At 37.3% G+C, this 15,539-nt stretch overlaps 1 protein-coding gene and 1 long non-coding RNA gene across 2 annotated transcripts in view; one reads left to right on the top strand and one right to left on the bottom strand.

Annotated features, from left to right (window-relative positions):
- The window catches only part of CDH20 (cadherin 20), a 201,127-nt gene that overhangs the window by 24,501 nt on the left and 161,087 nt on the right, over positions 1–15,539 (top strand). The gene's annotated exons all lie outside the window — the stretch shown is intronic.
- The window catches only part of LOC131482544 (uncharacterized), a 251,294-nt gene that overhangs the window by 113,816 nt on the left and 121,939 nt on the right, over positions 1–15,539 (bottom strand). The window lies entirely within an intron of this gene.

The following is a 15,539-nucleotide window of genomic DNA, read 5'->3' as shown; positions in this document are numbered from 1 at the left end:
CTTCACCAACTAAGGGTAAGAGCATGGGTAATCTGAGTCAGTGGAAATGAAAATACTGCCAAATTGACAAATATTGTTCTTAAGAATTCTGAGGCATAGAAAACAATAGTCAAAGTCACTGAATTGTCCCACTCCCAGGGCTTTTTTTTTTTTTCAAAGAGATGAGGTCATTTGGATACATTGAGAAGGAAGGCTAAACAAGTGTGTGAACAACCCATGTTTTTCATAGGTGACCAAGAACTAATCTTTCTGACCATGAGTTCAGCCACCAGTGATCACGCATCATCCATTGTAACAGCAGTTTCTCCAGAAGCCCCTACAGCATGACAAGTGTCGGGACATTATGTTGATGCAGTCACTTCAGCATTGGCCTGAGCTCCATCTCTGAGCACAGAGTAACGAGAGACATTGGTAGCCATCATCTTTCCAATCAAGTACAAAACATTGTGAGCAGTGCTCCAAAAAAAGAGGGATTGTGAAATATTGGTATGTGCGAAAATCCTGGGAAAGGTTGTCAAAAAAATAAATCAATCCTTTTCACTACAATTTCACCGAATAAAGGTAGAGAACATGAATTATCTGAATAGAGTGGAAGTAAATACAGTGCTAAATAGATTTAGTAGGCTCTTCAGATGATTTTACAAGAGACAATCTTTAGGATGCACTTTGAGAAAAGGTGCACAAAACTGTTTAAATGGCCAAAAGGAAAGCTGTGATTCATGCCGGTACAATTGTGCCTGTTCTCAAATATCAACAATAATAGGTTTCAGAATTCTGAGTGCATTTTTTTTTCTAAAGAGCATTAAGGAATAAATGAAGTGCTTTATTCAGTAACAGTTTGGGGGAGAATTCAAACTGAAAGAAAGAACCTTGCCCTGGAAGTTTTTGCAGTCTTCCTAGTTAATGCACAGATAGCCATGCTGCCCTGTTGGTAAGTGCACAGGAGAGGTGCCCCAGCATGAGGCATGGGGATGCACTGCCAAGGTGACAGATGCCAAGCTGTGCCAAACCCTGCAGATCAGGTTCCTGACATGTTCTTCCTGGGGGCACTGACTCAGACCTCAGAAGGGACAAGGATGTACCTGGTGATGAAGGCAACATATTTCAGAGAGAAGGAAAAGTGATTCCCAAAGCATAGCAATGGAACCCACGCTTTTTCCAGTCCCACTTCCCTATGGCTAGATACAGAGAAAGAAATGGTGGTAGATGTCAGTTCGCAAAATTGTCATCAGAACCATCGATGTCTTTCTACATCCAACATGTTTCTTTACCATTTTAGTTTTGAATTGCAGAAATCCTAGCACAATCACCAGAGTTAGGTTAGCAATATCATAACCACCATGATTTGTGTCTCAGCGCATTTAAGTAGGATGTATTCAGCAAACATGACGAATCTCGACCGGGGTTCTTGATTAACAATTAAAATGATTATCATTCAGACTACTTTAACAAGGTTTATGGTGATGAAAACTATTTCTAGTAGTTTGCAAAAGCAAAGTCCACTCCCTTTCCCCCATGGCTTTGTGTTTGCCCTTCTCTTCAGCTGTTAAGCCTGCCAGGGTAAAATAACAGAGCTCAGAAGGTAAGTGCATGAACTCAAGGATGTTGCCTTCCCCACCTTACCAGCTTCTTTCATGGTCAGTGATACACACTTGGATGAAACTGTAAAACAAGCGGAACAAAGTGTCCTTTTAGAAAATTATGCTATTTTCCCATCATTAGTTTTACTTGCTTCCCATCATTAGTTTTACTTGCTTTTTGTTTATGAACTACTCATTACTCTGAGTTAATCAACTTTTGAAATATGTATACGAGAGAAATCACAACTACTGCGTTCAAAAACAAAATTTAAAAATTAAATGTTCTACTCTGTCCCATACTGGTTAAAGCAACTGGACTCCAAGAGGTTATCTAAATGGTAATAAGCATGCTTCCATGATCAGCTCAATAGAAAAATTGAGACTGTTTAACAATGTATGTTGACAAATATTTTGTCTCTTAAATCTAAAAGATTAATATAAAAATGGAACTTTTCCATTTTTGTTTTCCAAGCAAGTCATTCTTATATTTTATAAAAGCATCAAGACATACAGATCACAAAATAAAGTCAGTCCATCCATCAGCACAGATAATTTGCAATGCCTTGTTCTATGATAACCCTCTAGCTTCCCAAAGAACTGTAATCATTATTATTATAACATGAACTTGTGGTTGCATAGTGCTATATGCTTCCTGTATACTCCAGTCCTTATAGCAACCCTGATAGTTGTTCAGTTCCATTGTACACAGTAAGAAATTGATCTCTAATTAATTTCTCTAATAAGTGCAAGTACATGGCTTGAGGCCAATTCAACATGTGTGAGGCAGACCAAGAACAATATTTCTGATTCCAAGAAATATTTTTTCTTATCCTTCCACAACTAGGAATTATCAATTCAAAAAGTTAAAATTGAGAAAATCCAACAAAATAGGAATAAATAATTTTGTATTTTTCTAGGTCAAAGTCAAATGAGCTGCTTAAAATAATTTTCTGCTTACACATGAGTAATTTACATACCTCCATTCCTATGCTATGTATATGGTAAAATGGACATCTTAAACTGTAAATGCTATTTGTCAGCAGAGCCAAGATTAGAGAGATGGTCAGTCTCTCAGCCCAGTGTCTTTGCTACTAGCCAGTGTTGCTTCTTTCTTCATTAGTATATAATAATTTTCATGCATTCCTTAGGCACAGTTCCATGAAGATAAGCAAACAGCCCTTTGTTCTCCTGCTATTCTAATCCTCCTAGCACCCTCCTCTCTTGTCCTTTCATCCATTTTTGTAAAGACAACATTTTTAGGGCCCGGCGGCGTGGCCTAGCGGCTAAAAGTCCTCGCCTTGCACGCCCCGGGATCCCATATGGGCGCCGGTTCTAATCCCGGCAGCTCCACTTCCCATCCAGCTCCCTGCTTGTGGCCTGGGAAAGCAGTTGAGGACGGCCCAAAGCTTTGGGACCCTGCACCTGCGTGGGAGACCCGGAAGAGGTTCCAGGTTCCCGGCTTTGGATCGGCGCGCACCGGCCCGTTGCGGCACTTGGGGAGTGAAACATCGGATGGAAGATTTTCCTCTCTGCTCTCCTCCTCTCTGTATATCTGGCTTTCCAATAATAATAAAATCCTTAAAAAAAAAAGACAACATTTTTAATCCACTCTATTCACAGGCTTAATTCACCACTAACCACAGTATTCAACAAGTAAAATGTAGGATGACCACAGTTCCACAGAAGTCTAAACAAGGATTAAAAACTACAATCATATTAAAAGATGTCTGCATGATTCCTGCATGTTTTGTTTGTATTCTATATTAACTACCACATATCTGAGAAAATACATATTTGCTCTTTGAGACTGGCTTATCACATTGACATAATGTTTCCAATTTGCATAGGTCTTGTTGCAAGAGAATTTTATTGTTGTTTATGGCTGGCTAGTATTCAACAGATATTTACTGAATGTCTGCTATGCCCCAATTGCTCTCCACTATTTTGGAGATAAAAACGAATATCCCAACCATCCTGCTGCTTTACATGTTAGTGGGAAACAGATAAATAAGGATAAAATGTAAGTGAATTAAATATTATGCTAGACAGTGATGAGTATCTTTAGAATATAACGAGGCGGGTAAGACAGATGAGAGTTAAGATACAAGATTTTTAAGTAACCATGGTTGGCATCATAGGTGAGGTCTTTGCTTGAATAGGCATATTTTTTATGTATAATCATTTACAATTTACTCACTGAAGGTTTTCTAAGGTTGCCATCATGTCTTCCCAATGTTGAAAATACATTAAGAGCACATTCAGCATTATTGCTCTTGACAGGAAATAAGGTCTTTCAGACGAGAGGCTTGAGAGATGCAAATACCCTGGGAAATTTCTGTGCCTCGTTCTCGCCACCAACAGGACCCATAAGGCAGAAATTAAGGACAGCAGATGTGCCTTCTATGATTAATTAACAAGTATTTATTCTGTGTCACTAATATGCCCAGATCTGCCCATGATTTGTTCAGAAAATAAAACATTTGCTCAGTATTAAGTTATCATCAAGCATGGCAGATGGAACATAATATACATAAAGCATCCCAAGACCCATTTGGGACTCAGGTGAGCAGTCCTTGCAGTACTACAGAGCCAGGCATGTGTGCTGTTTCTTTTCTTTCTTTCTTTTTTTTAATGAAAATCTGGCAAATTTCTTCACTAGTTGGCATATTTTCTAGGGAGCCCAAGAATTTTCCTTCTAAGAAGTTTTATTATCCATCTAGACAGGATGCAATAGTAATAATGTAAAAACAGGTATAATATCTTTTTTATTATAACTAATTTACAGTATAGAAAAGTATTTCTCAGGAATTAAAACTTGGTGTGGGCATTTGACATGGCCATTAACAGAGTGCTTGGCATCCCGCATTGGACTGCCTGGGTTTAAGTCGTGGATTTGCTACCAATTCCAGCTTCATGCTAATGCACTCTCTGGGAGGAATTGTGTTAGTGCTCAAATTTTTGGATCCTGGATGCCTACACAGCAGACTCCCGGACTGAGTTCCAGGCTCCTAGCTGCAGCATGGACCAGACCCTGCTGTTGCAGATATTTGAGGAATGAATCAACAAGTACAAGATTTTCTCTCTCTCTCTCAAATAATAATTTTAAATTAAAAAATATTTTTAAAATGAGTAAAAGATGTCAGGGAAATAAAAACAGCATTCATTTAATACATTCAATATTATTTTTTTAAAAATGTTTATTTTCATTGGCAAGTAGGCTCAGAGAAGGAGAGACAGAAAGATCATCTGTCCACTGATTCACTCCCCAAGTGGCCGCAACACCCAGAGCTGAGCTGATCTGAAGCCAGGAGCCAGAAGCTTCTTCCAGATCTCCCATGTGGGTGCAGGGTCCCAAGGCTTTGGGCCATCCTCCACCACTCTCCCAGACTACAAGTCGGGAGCTGGATGGGAACTGGCCCCCAGGTGGGATCCTGGTGCATACAAAGCGAGGACTTTAGCCACCAGGCTACCACGCCAGGCCAGATATGTTTGATATTATTTCAATTAACAAATACAAAGCCACACTTCAGCAGTAAATGTGAACTCTTTTTATTCTGTTGGCTAAAATCACATCAGTCTTTAATACTTGTATGACTTAAGGTGATGCTTTATTGTCGGGGCTTGTGCTATGTGCCACAAAGAGAATAATGACTTATTGTGGATTTATGAAGATGGTTTATATTATGGCATTTTATTTTATCTTACATAACAGAAGAGTCAGGAAATTCATCTCACCAGAAGGTAGTACAAATCTTCTATTCCATCAAAATTGGTGGTAGCTTACAAAAGAAAACATGGTGTTCTACAATGTGTAACTTCATAAATGAAATGTGATGAATGATGCCCCTGAGGGGCTTTTTATACTGTTCGTAAACAGACTGAGAAAAAGAGAGAGAGAAGGAGAAGGAGGAGGAAGAGGCAGAAGCGAGGAGGAGAATGAGGAGGAGGAGGAGATGGGGAAGGGAGGCAGGAAGAAGGAAGGAAAGAGTACAGGGAAATTTATCTTGGTAAGTACAATACCATTAGCACTGCCAAAGTGAGACCGAGTAGAACAACTTTGAAGTGTATCGTTAGTCCAAATCAAAAAATGAATGACTACTCTATATTCACTTTAAGTAAAACTCCTTACATTGTATCTGTAACAAGTTTAAAGTTGGGGAAACAAATATGAAAATATGATAAAACTTTGTCTACAGGAATGCTTGAGCAAAGAGCTATTCTAAACAGCCAGCCTACAACTGGGGCTTTTCAATATCAAGCATCTAATCCTATTTCAAATTTTTAATAGAAATCCAGTTTTCTTAACCAAAGAAATCCAATGGTCCACAGTCTCATAGTTCTGTTCTGGGGGCATGCAGCAGACCTCAACATCTGTATTTTTACATCTATCTTTCCTGGTATCGATCTGATATACTCTTTTCAGAAGCAGGAACTGTGTTTCTCCTTTGCTTCACACAGAGCAGGTGATCGGTAACTTTCGTGGGATGAATTAACAGTGCCCTGACTGTTACTAATGCAGAGTGTTTGGAAGAATTTTCTAAATGAGGAATCAGAGGCACACTTACGAACGTCCATCACTAAGATTAAAACATTGAGACTTATAGGACCCTCTGCTCTGTATTAAGTGGACCCAGATGCTATGAGGTTTGTAATTCCTATTTCAGTGTGTTTTTAAAGAGTTTTAGCTATTTCTAATTTTCTGGGGAACCTAACAATCATATTTTTTCTCAGTTGCCCTGGCATAGTAATAGGTTTCCAGTGAGAGTCCCAGGAGTAAAAAGTGCCCAGTGACTAAAAATAGGAATTTTCATGAAACTCAACACCTCCAGAAACTTAACACCTCCTCCTTTTTTAGCCTATTTTTTGTTTCTAAATTGTGTAGCTGAGATGAGGTTATTGACTGCATAGCTGACATGTTATATTTTCCAATCCCCTGCAGTTAAGTAGAATTACAGGTTCTTACAAATCAACTCTGTCGGCAGGTAAATATACTCTACAAATATGAAAACTACTTATATAGTCACATCTCATGTAGCAGGAGGTTGGTCCATACATTGAGTATCACAAGTTTTCAATCTCTTAACAAGATAGTATTGACCTTCAAGCATGTATGGGTTCGATTTTTCTAAAGAAGTTTAAAAACTTTTGGGTAAAAAATGGTAAAATATCCAGGTTTGGTTACATTTACAGCTAAAAAAAACCTGCCACTTGTAATACTTCACATTTTAAGTCTTTTATGGTATTCATGTTCATCATCTTAAAGCTATAGTGAGATCTTTATCAATTACCCTGGAATATTAAATCCTCCGATTTCATTTGGTCCTAACACTGACCTCCAGAATTCATCTATCCCACATTTTATCCATTTCTTGAGTAAATGTCAAGGGCCACAAAAAAATAAACTCACATTTCGCCATTTGGTTTAAAGCAAGAAGTCTAAACCAACATCATTAGTGTGGATAGTATTTGTGATAAGCACTGCAAATACTGAGAATGTTTTTACAAGTTAGAAAGGGCTTTTGCCTCCCTTATGACCTTCGTTTGACCATTTTAAATTTTGTTAGACTTATTAAAGTATAACAGATTCATAGTTAAGAAACTTTACATGAATGCTTGTGACATGAATTTGGTATTATTTCTCTAAAATATAAATTTAAAAACTGGACATTACTACAAGTGCCTTTGCTCTTTTATCATTTTCTTCTGTTAAAGAGCAGGAGCCAGTGCAAGTTACAAATGTAATGAGATTTGTTTCTTCTGCTTTAGCATGAAATCAATAAAATATGTGACAATATCACTTATTTCAGACATTCTTCAATTATAATTTAAAATTATTTCTTGCACAAATTAGTTTAAAAAAAACAAAATCTGAACACTCCTTGGAAACTTGGAATGCTGTCTCTCTCCTCTATCCCTTGCACACCAATTTTTCATAATTCTACTTTCTACAGTCCTTTAGGGAGAAACAGAAGAAAGAAAACAGATAGTATAAAAGAATGCATGATTATATTTTTGCCCAAAGATAGTCTGTTTATGGTTACTCTACACAATGCTAAACTGCTGTGAAATGTTACAGACTATAGATGGTCTTGTGGGGATGTAGAAAGAATAAATTAGCACTTAAGCAGGTAAAATCAATTTCTAATTCTTAGAATGGCCATCTGAATTGTGACTTAAATAAGGTGCATCTGGAATTGTCATTTCAGTGAGCAAGAGAGGAATGAAAATGGGTCTATTGTGCGTCACAGGATAAAGGGCTTCTCTGCCTCTCTTAGAAAAAGCGCACATTTTAGAGACATTCCCTCTTATGTAGAGCAAGGAAAGATCCTGAAAAAGTTTGCCTTTCTTAAGAAAGCTGGAAGAGAAGAATCACGACCAGTGCCTTTAAAATGTTTTACGTGTTCTCTACAATGCACTCGAGGAAAAGGAGGGAGAGCCCAAAAACTCTGAACCCAAAAGAGATTTCAAAAAATAGAAAAGAAAGAAAGGAAGGAAGGAAGGAAGCCAGATAGCACTGTAAGGAAATCAGACTTTATGTCAAGAGAAATCAAACTCAGTCCCTAAAGTTCTTTAGGTAGGTTAAAACAACACAACACGGATTTATTACCTGACAGTGTAAAGTCCATGGGTCCAAATGGGATCTCACTGGCCAGAGGTCAAGCAATCAGCAGAGCCGTGCTGCTGGATGGAGGTCCTGTGGCTGTTTCCATCTTCAGACGCCCGCCCTTCCTCCTTCCTCCTTCCTAGTTAGCAATGGCCAGTCCACCTGTCCCATGTTGAATCATCCTGACTCCTCTGTCCTCCTGCGCTACATTCAAAGGACCCACGGAGTGGGTAGCCAACTTGGCAGAAACTGCCTCACCATTCTGGAGTTGAGAGCTCTGAAGGTTGCAATTAACCTGCTGTATTTACACACTCCTGATTAACTGATGGTAACTGAGATGGATCCTCATTAATACTGGCTGACTTGTTTTTTTTCTTTTTGTTTCCTATTGAAAAATTAAATGGTGATAATCTAATGGTGTCTATCTTGAACTGGATCTTCTTGTAAGTGTTGTAAAGAGAGTCACCGTCTTCCTTAGAGTAGTTATTCATTTTATCTGAGCATGTCACTTATTGAATTGAGGAGGCTGGACTCTGGACAATAAGATCACACTTATTTTGTCAATCATTTATATGCACGGATATGAAATATGCATTGCATTAGGCATAAGCAGAAAGGGTTCTTTTTAATAGAACTAAAGAGAAAAGTGAGGTATTTTCCTTTCCAAAAATATCCCATGCCCAATGTGTCATTACCCAATAATGACTGACAACTGCCCAGAGGGTTCAGTCTCAGAAAAGGCTAATAAATAGTACAAAGAAAAGTAGTTTATTAGGAGTTAGAAAGAAATGGCTTTTTGTATCCTATAGCTAAATCTGTGACAAATATGATTATTGGCCTTACATTTTCTTGGTGACCTCTCTCCTTTCATTACACTACAGGAATACAGATCCAGCGAGTCAGCATCTCTTAGGGGATGACTCGAGGAGAGGACTGCTCCCTGTAAATAGCTTGCTTACTCAGAAATGCACTGACTTCAGGAACAATAATTCCTCATTCCCTCCTTTTACAGGAAGGTCGTGTTCTAAAAAGTCCCTATGGGAGTAAAATTGCAACTTGAGAAACCAACATAAAAGAAAAAATGAGGTTGGAGGTTACAGCCAGGAAAGAACTTCAAGAATCTCACATGCTGCACGGAATACTCTGTATTATATACAAGTATTCACTAAATACATGTATATCTAATGAACAGTGTGTTCCAAATAAAGGTAGTTAACAAAGATATTTTACTAATTTTAAAATCTGAAATACTGAGTATTATGATTTTCATTGCCTTCCTTAGCCTAATTTCTCAAACTTTGTTTCCCTGTAACTTCACTGTCCCACATTCTGTTCTGTTGATGCATTCAAGTACTCAGCTTTTTTTCTAATTTGATGATACCTTCTTAATAAAAAGGAAACCATTTAAAAATAAAAAACAACACATTTTTCAATATTTTTTGCTCAAGAAAGACTCCATAAGAAGACAATACAAATGTTCCCCCCAGGTTCCCTGAATGTTCCATAAAGGGCAGCTCCATAAATCTGATTTAGAGTTGAGGAAAGCAAACTATGGCCCACTGCATTTGTATGTTTACATATGTTTTTGATGTATAAAGTTCTAGGATGCAGTTCTAGCCAGCTAGTATTTCAAATAGAAGTATCGTAAAAGCACACTGAGAAACATTTCAAATTCTAAATCGTAGTAGAGACACCAATTCCCTAGAGGAGGAGGGGCTGATGATGAAATGTGAAATCAGCTCTCCTAAAAGTCTATTCCACAAGATCCTCTGTACATGCCAAGGGGAATTTATTTATCTATGTATAGAAGTTATTCTCTACCTTTATCTTCCAGTTATTCTTATCCTTGTTTTCCTGTCATATGTGTAAACAAACAAACAAACAAACAAAAAATGAAAAAGGCATCACTGCTACAGCCTGTTATGGACACATTTCTATAAACCAACAAATTGTTCTGTAAAGAAAAAGAGGTATGGAGCCTTGGATAGTTTACATAGTTGGGTTTCTGCCCCGTAGGAAATCCAAAATGAATTTCTGGTTCTTGGATTTGTCCTGTCACTGTTCTGTTGCGGCCAACTGTGGAGTGAACCAGCAGATAGGAGATCTCTCCCTCTCTGCTTTTCAAATAATTTAAATATAAAATAACATTTTAAAATAAAGGAAAATAATTAAAACTATATATTTTCAACCAATTTTTACATGTTTATTTTACGGATTTTGGCTTACTTTTTATTTAAAGTCATCTATCAATTATTTTCTTCCAACAGCAAGTCACTTTTCCTCAAACTACCAGTGGTGTTGTTGATGTTATTGGATATGTTTGTGCCCTTAAAGGTAAAACACAAACAGATAGCTATTGCGTTGTCGATTTCTTTGAAAGCTGAAGCTTCCTGATCTTAATTTTCCTTCATAAAAACAAACTATCTGTTATTGGATTTGTTATTGTGCTTTATTAATACTAAAATACATACAATGTGCTTATGAACAACAGAGAGAGAACAGGGAAACAACACACATACTAAAAACCAAAACCTGAGCTTTACTGACAAGAAAATATCTCTGTAGCCACATCCTCTATGAGTAAAACAAATTCAGCCTATATTTTCCCACATAAAATTGCTCTTGGAAGAAATACAGCATTAACTGATTCACAAGTTCTTTTGTAATTCCTGAGCTTTTTCAGGGTGTACAGCCCTCAAAGATCAGGGATGAAATATACAATGGTTGGAATACACTTGCATAAAGGCAGAGTCGCTGTCTCTAGAGGGGAAGGACCACAGAACACAATGCAATGAACTGAGGGATTCTCCTGCCATCTCATTAGGAAGAGTAACTGTTGTCTTAGCTAGACTGCATGGAGGCTAAGTTGGTGTTACAAAGAAAAGTGCAAAACAGAAATGTATTTCTCTTTCATAATAGAAAATGAGGCTGCTTTATTTCGTGAAGTCATTCAAGGACATGAATTCCTTCCCTTTAGGAGCCCTTAGAATTCACATGATCAAAGCTCAATTCTCGCCTAGGCAATTACTTGTAGAAGTTGTTCTTGGTATATCCATTCACCTTTCATTGGAGAAAACTGAATTCATGACCACATCCAGCCACAAAAGAATCTAGGAAATATGATCTCTAATGGGCTATTATGTATCCAGACACATAATTACAGTGGGACAGAGGAAATAACACTGGGAGGAAATCACAAGCTGCTAACTAGGGTTCAATTGTTAGAACTGACCACTAAAACTGTTATTATTCTTATACTGCCTCAGATTTCCTCAGACACACACACACACACACACACACACACACACACGTTGTAAAGAGCCAGCTTTTTTTGGTATTCCTGCATATATTCAGCCCATAGACTCCTAACTCTTGCGAATGTCCAGTCAGCATTACTGTTGACTTCCTACATATTAAATCTATTAGATAAAAATAAAGAAACACACATTCACACATAAGCATACTCTTTAATATTTTTCAATAAGTACACAAATATCCCTTTTCAGTAAATGGATAGAATCTGACTATCACCCAATGAGCATCGGGAATATCTTCCATCACTCATTTGAGCGCATTTATCTTGTTTTTATATTATGATTCTAAATCTCAAAAGGAAGAAATTAAACACTGGATCTGTTAACTGTTACCCCTACAGATCAGCACATACTAGGCCACTTACTCAAACTCTATTAGTGATTAGATTGAGTTCACATCCCCTCAGCTTCACATTTTTAAAATGCGAGAATTCCCTTTAAGGAATAGTCTGCCCAGGCAGGAAAAATGTTGACCTTTGGCCAAGCTCAGAATGTCTATGGGGATCTATGCATTGTTTCGATGTTGCTGCCTTCTTTGCACATTCCCAAGGGGAAATGGAAAAGCCTAAATTACTAAAATAGATTGGTCAATATGATTCATTCTACCAGTCTGAGATTAAATATTTGAATGTCATTCAAAATAAAATTTTTAGCACCACAGAATTATGGAATATCTTCATTCTCAGAATGATCAGCCTTGGTCAGTTGATGCATTTGTCATGATTGCCCAGAGAAATAGAACCAACAGAAAACGTACATGATAGATGATAAATAAATTGATAGACATAAAAATATCTGAGGCTGAAAGTCCTCAAACTACAGAGAATAGAAGTGATGGCTCAAGATACAATCCCAAGTACAACTCTAAAAGTATAAGAAAATGGCTGAGAGAACTAATCCCCCCTCTCTCAGCCTTCTTATTCTATTTGAGCCTTCGCTCATATTTACAAGGATAATCCACTTCACTCAATTGACTGATTCCAATGTCAATCTCATCCACAAACACCTTGCTCAGAACAGCTGTCATTCGAAAATCAAAACAGAACAAATGCTAGTGAGGATGGGGGAAAAGGGTATCCTACTGAACTGTTGGTAGCACACTACTACAACCACCACAGAAGACAGCCTGCAGATCCCTTAGAAACATGGTTCAGCCATTCCACTCCTGGAAATTTACCCAAAGGGAGAGAAATCAGCATGTGAAAGAGTTATCTGTATCCCCATATTTACAATAGCTGAAATCAAAATTGTCAAGATACAGAATCAGCCCAGATGTCTATCAACCAAGAAAAATGTGCTATATATGCATGATGTACTACCACTCAGCCACAAAAATGAATGAATTCCTGTCTTTTGCAACAATAAGGATAGAACTGGAGACCATTATGCTTGGTTAAACAAGTTAGCCTCCCAAAAGACACACATCATATCTTTTTGCTAATTTGTGGCAATATACACAGTCCAAAAACAGTAATGTATATGAGCAAAACTGACATTTTGAAATTTGATTATTGTTTATGGCTCTTGCCTATACTTTTGAGGCACAATGGTTTTTCTACTTACCAACTTGTTGGATTCTTTATTTGTTGGAGGCTTATGCTTGTGATTATAAAGAAAATTGAATGTCATTGTAAAATTTTTTAAAAATGGAAATGGAGGATGAGGAAGGAGGCAGGATACATTATACAATTTTAGGCTGTCAGACTCTCTTGAAGTGATGTATCAAAGCTGATAATGACTCACATTGTTTGCACAGGACAATCAGTTAAGATAATTATGGTACAGGAGTTGTTTCTTTTATTCCAACTGTCTATTTTAATTGATCAGATAAATCCAATAAGTAAGTAATTTATACTGAATTTTTGCAGGGAACATATAATTTCAACAGACTTGGAACTTCATTATTCTCCCTTAAGGGTTTTGGCAGGGTTATTTGGGAAACAGAAATGTTGATATTTTAAAAGCTTTATAAAGGACACCAAATCTTCAAACATTATAACACACTCTTCCTAATATTTCACTGGCTTTCTTGACTTTAAAATATAGAATATTCAAATCTCTTCTTGAGGCATATAAAACTTAATAAGAAATAAAAACTTACAACATATTTTTTAGGACCACAGAATCAGAATATGTATCATAAATTGATCGTTTTTAGTATTACTAGTTGGGCCACAGTGTGGAATCCAAATATATTAGTTTTAGTTTTAATCAAGTAGCTAAGAAAACATCAGAAAGGAAACTAGCCTGCCAGACTATGAACTTGAGATGTGTGTCTGCCTCCCTCACCTAGGGTCTTTATATATGAAAGGATTCTTGTTGGGGGTATTCTAAGGGAATCTGCTGAGTAACTCAAAGGGCTTCACTTAAATGAGATAGTTGTTAGCGCTGAGAAGGCTACCAAGAGAGAGAAAGCCAACAGGGGGGCTTTGATCATTTCATCTGGATTTTAACAAACTAGATGTCAGGCCCTGTAACCACTCTCCAGGAGTTGCTGAATCAGGGCAGAGAGCAAAGGGTTTCTGTGGACTGTCAGCTTGTAGCTGATACAAGAAAACCATCCTTGTCAGGATTAGTAATGCAGGAAGACAAGTAGATGTTTATTTTAGATCATTCGTTGTGACAAGACTGTCGATTTGCAGCTGCTGCTGCTGTGGACTAAGGGAAGTACTGAAAGTGGCTGCAGGCAGATAAGGCTCCCTGAAGAGGACTCCGGGGAGGAAGCGCAACATCTTGATGAAAAGTCTTCTTAGATTTATCCACAGTTTTGCACTGGTCTTGCAAAAACTGAAGTGAAATCAACATGTATTTTCTGGATTTCATACAATATAGTCACAGCAATTCCCTATATTTGTGAGGAAATAAGAGGGATTGATCTCAAACTGCTGATATATTGTAAATCCTACAGTAAAATTAAATCATAAAAAAGCATTAGACAAAGTGGAGTGTATGAGGAAGATGAGAAGGTATATAGGTGTTTTTGTTGTTGCTGCTACTATTCACACTAGTAGAAATCAAATCCACTCATATTTCAATGTTTTAATTTCTGAAATTTTTGTTGAAAATTTTAATCATACACAAGACTCAGGAAAAGTCCCAGAAGCATTTCTTGGTCAGCTGGTAGCACACTTTGCTGAAGAAAGATAAATGGGTTCTGAGTTTCAAAAGCAATTATTCTCCAAAAATGATATATCCATTGCTTCCCTTCATGTGATGAACAATGTGTTTACTATAAAATGTTAATTAGCCCTTAAAATTATTAATGTAATCACTGTTCATCTAAATAAATAAATCTGACAGTCTCTGAAGTCAAGAGCATTCCTCATTCTAAAGAAGCAGGTTTTAAAAGTGTTTCCTTTTTCTTGCTTATTGTAAGCTACATCATTCTTAAAAGAAAGAAGAAATTAGAATTTCACCAAGTTACCAACCATTCAAAGAGTACAAGGATGCTTGGAGCTAAAATAAGAGGTTCTGAAACACAGTGACACTTGTGATCAGAAGCTGGGCATTATTTTTAGGCCTAACAAAAGCTAAAGGTATGTACTGTGAATGCCCTATTTAATCCCTGATAGGGCTCTTTGTTTGTGGTCCTCTATAGAATTATTTAGGCAAGGAATATTTTTTTTTAAATGGCATTGCTCTTTTCCTCCAAAAAGAAGAATTCAGAGGGAAGTCTATTTACTTGTTTTTTTTTAATTATTTATTATTTAACTTCATTAATTACATTGTATTATGTGACACAGTTACATAGATACTTGGGTTCTCCCACCCCTCCCGTATTGCTTACAGAATTTCACAGTTATGTGTCCCAGGGGCTTCACTGCCTTCTTAGACTATGCAGGTTATCTCCTTAGTAGCCTGAACATTAAAAAAAAATCTTGTTACAAAGGTAAAAATCGCTAGCAGTGGTGTTTGGCACAGTAGTTAAGTCATCATGTGGTGACCCCACATCCTCTGAGTACCCAGCTCAATTCCTGTTCCTCAGGTTTTGACCCAATGTCCAGGTCATGCGTATGCTCAGAAGTACCAGTTGATGGCTCA

This window comes from Ochotona princeps, chromosome 18, assembly GCF_030435755.1.
Source record: "Ochotona princeps isolate mOchPri1 chromosome 18, mOchPri1.hap1, whole genome shotgun sequence".
NCBI lineage: Eukaryota > Metazoa > Chordata > Mammalia > Lagomorpha > Ochotonidae > Ochotona > Ochotona princeps.
This window is presented reverse-complemented; position numbering and strand designations above follow the sequence as displayed.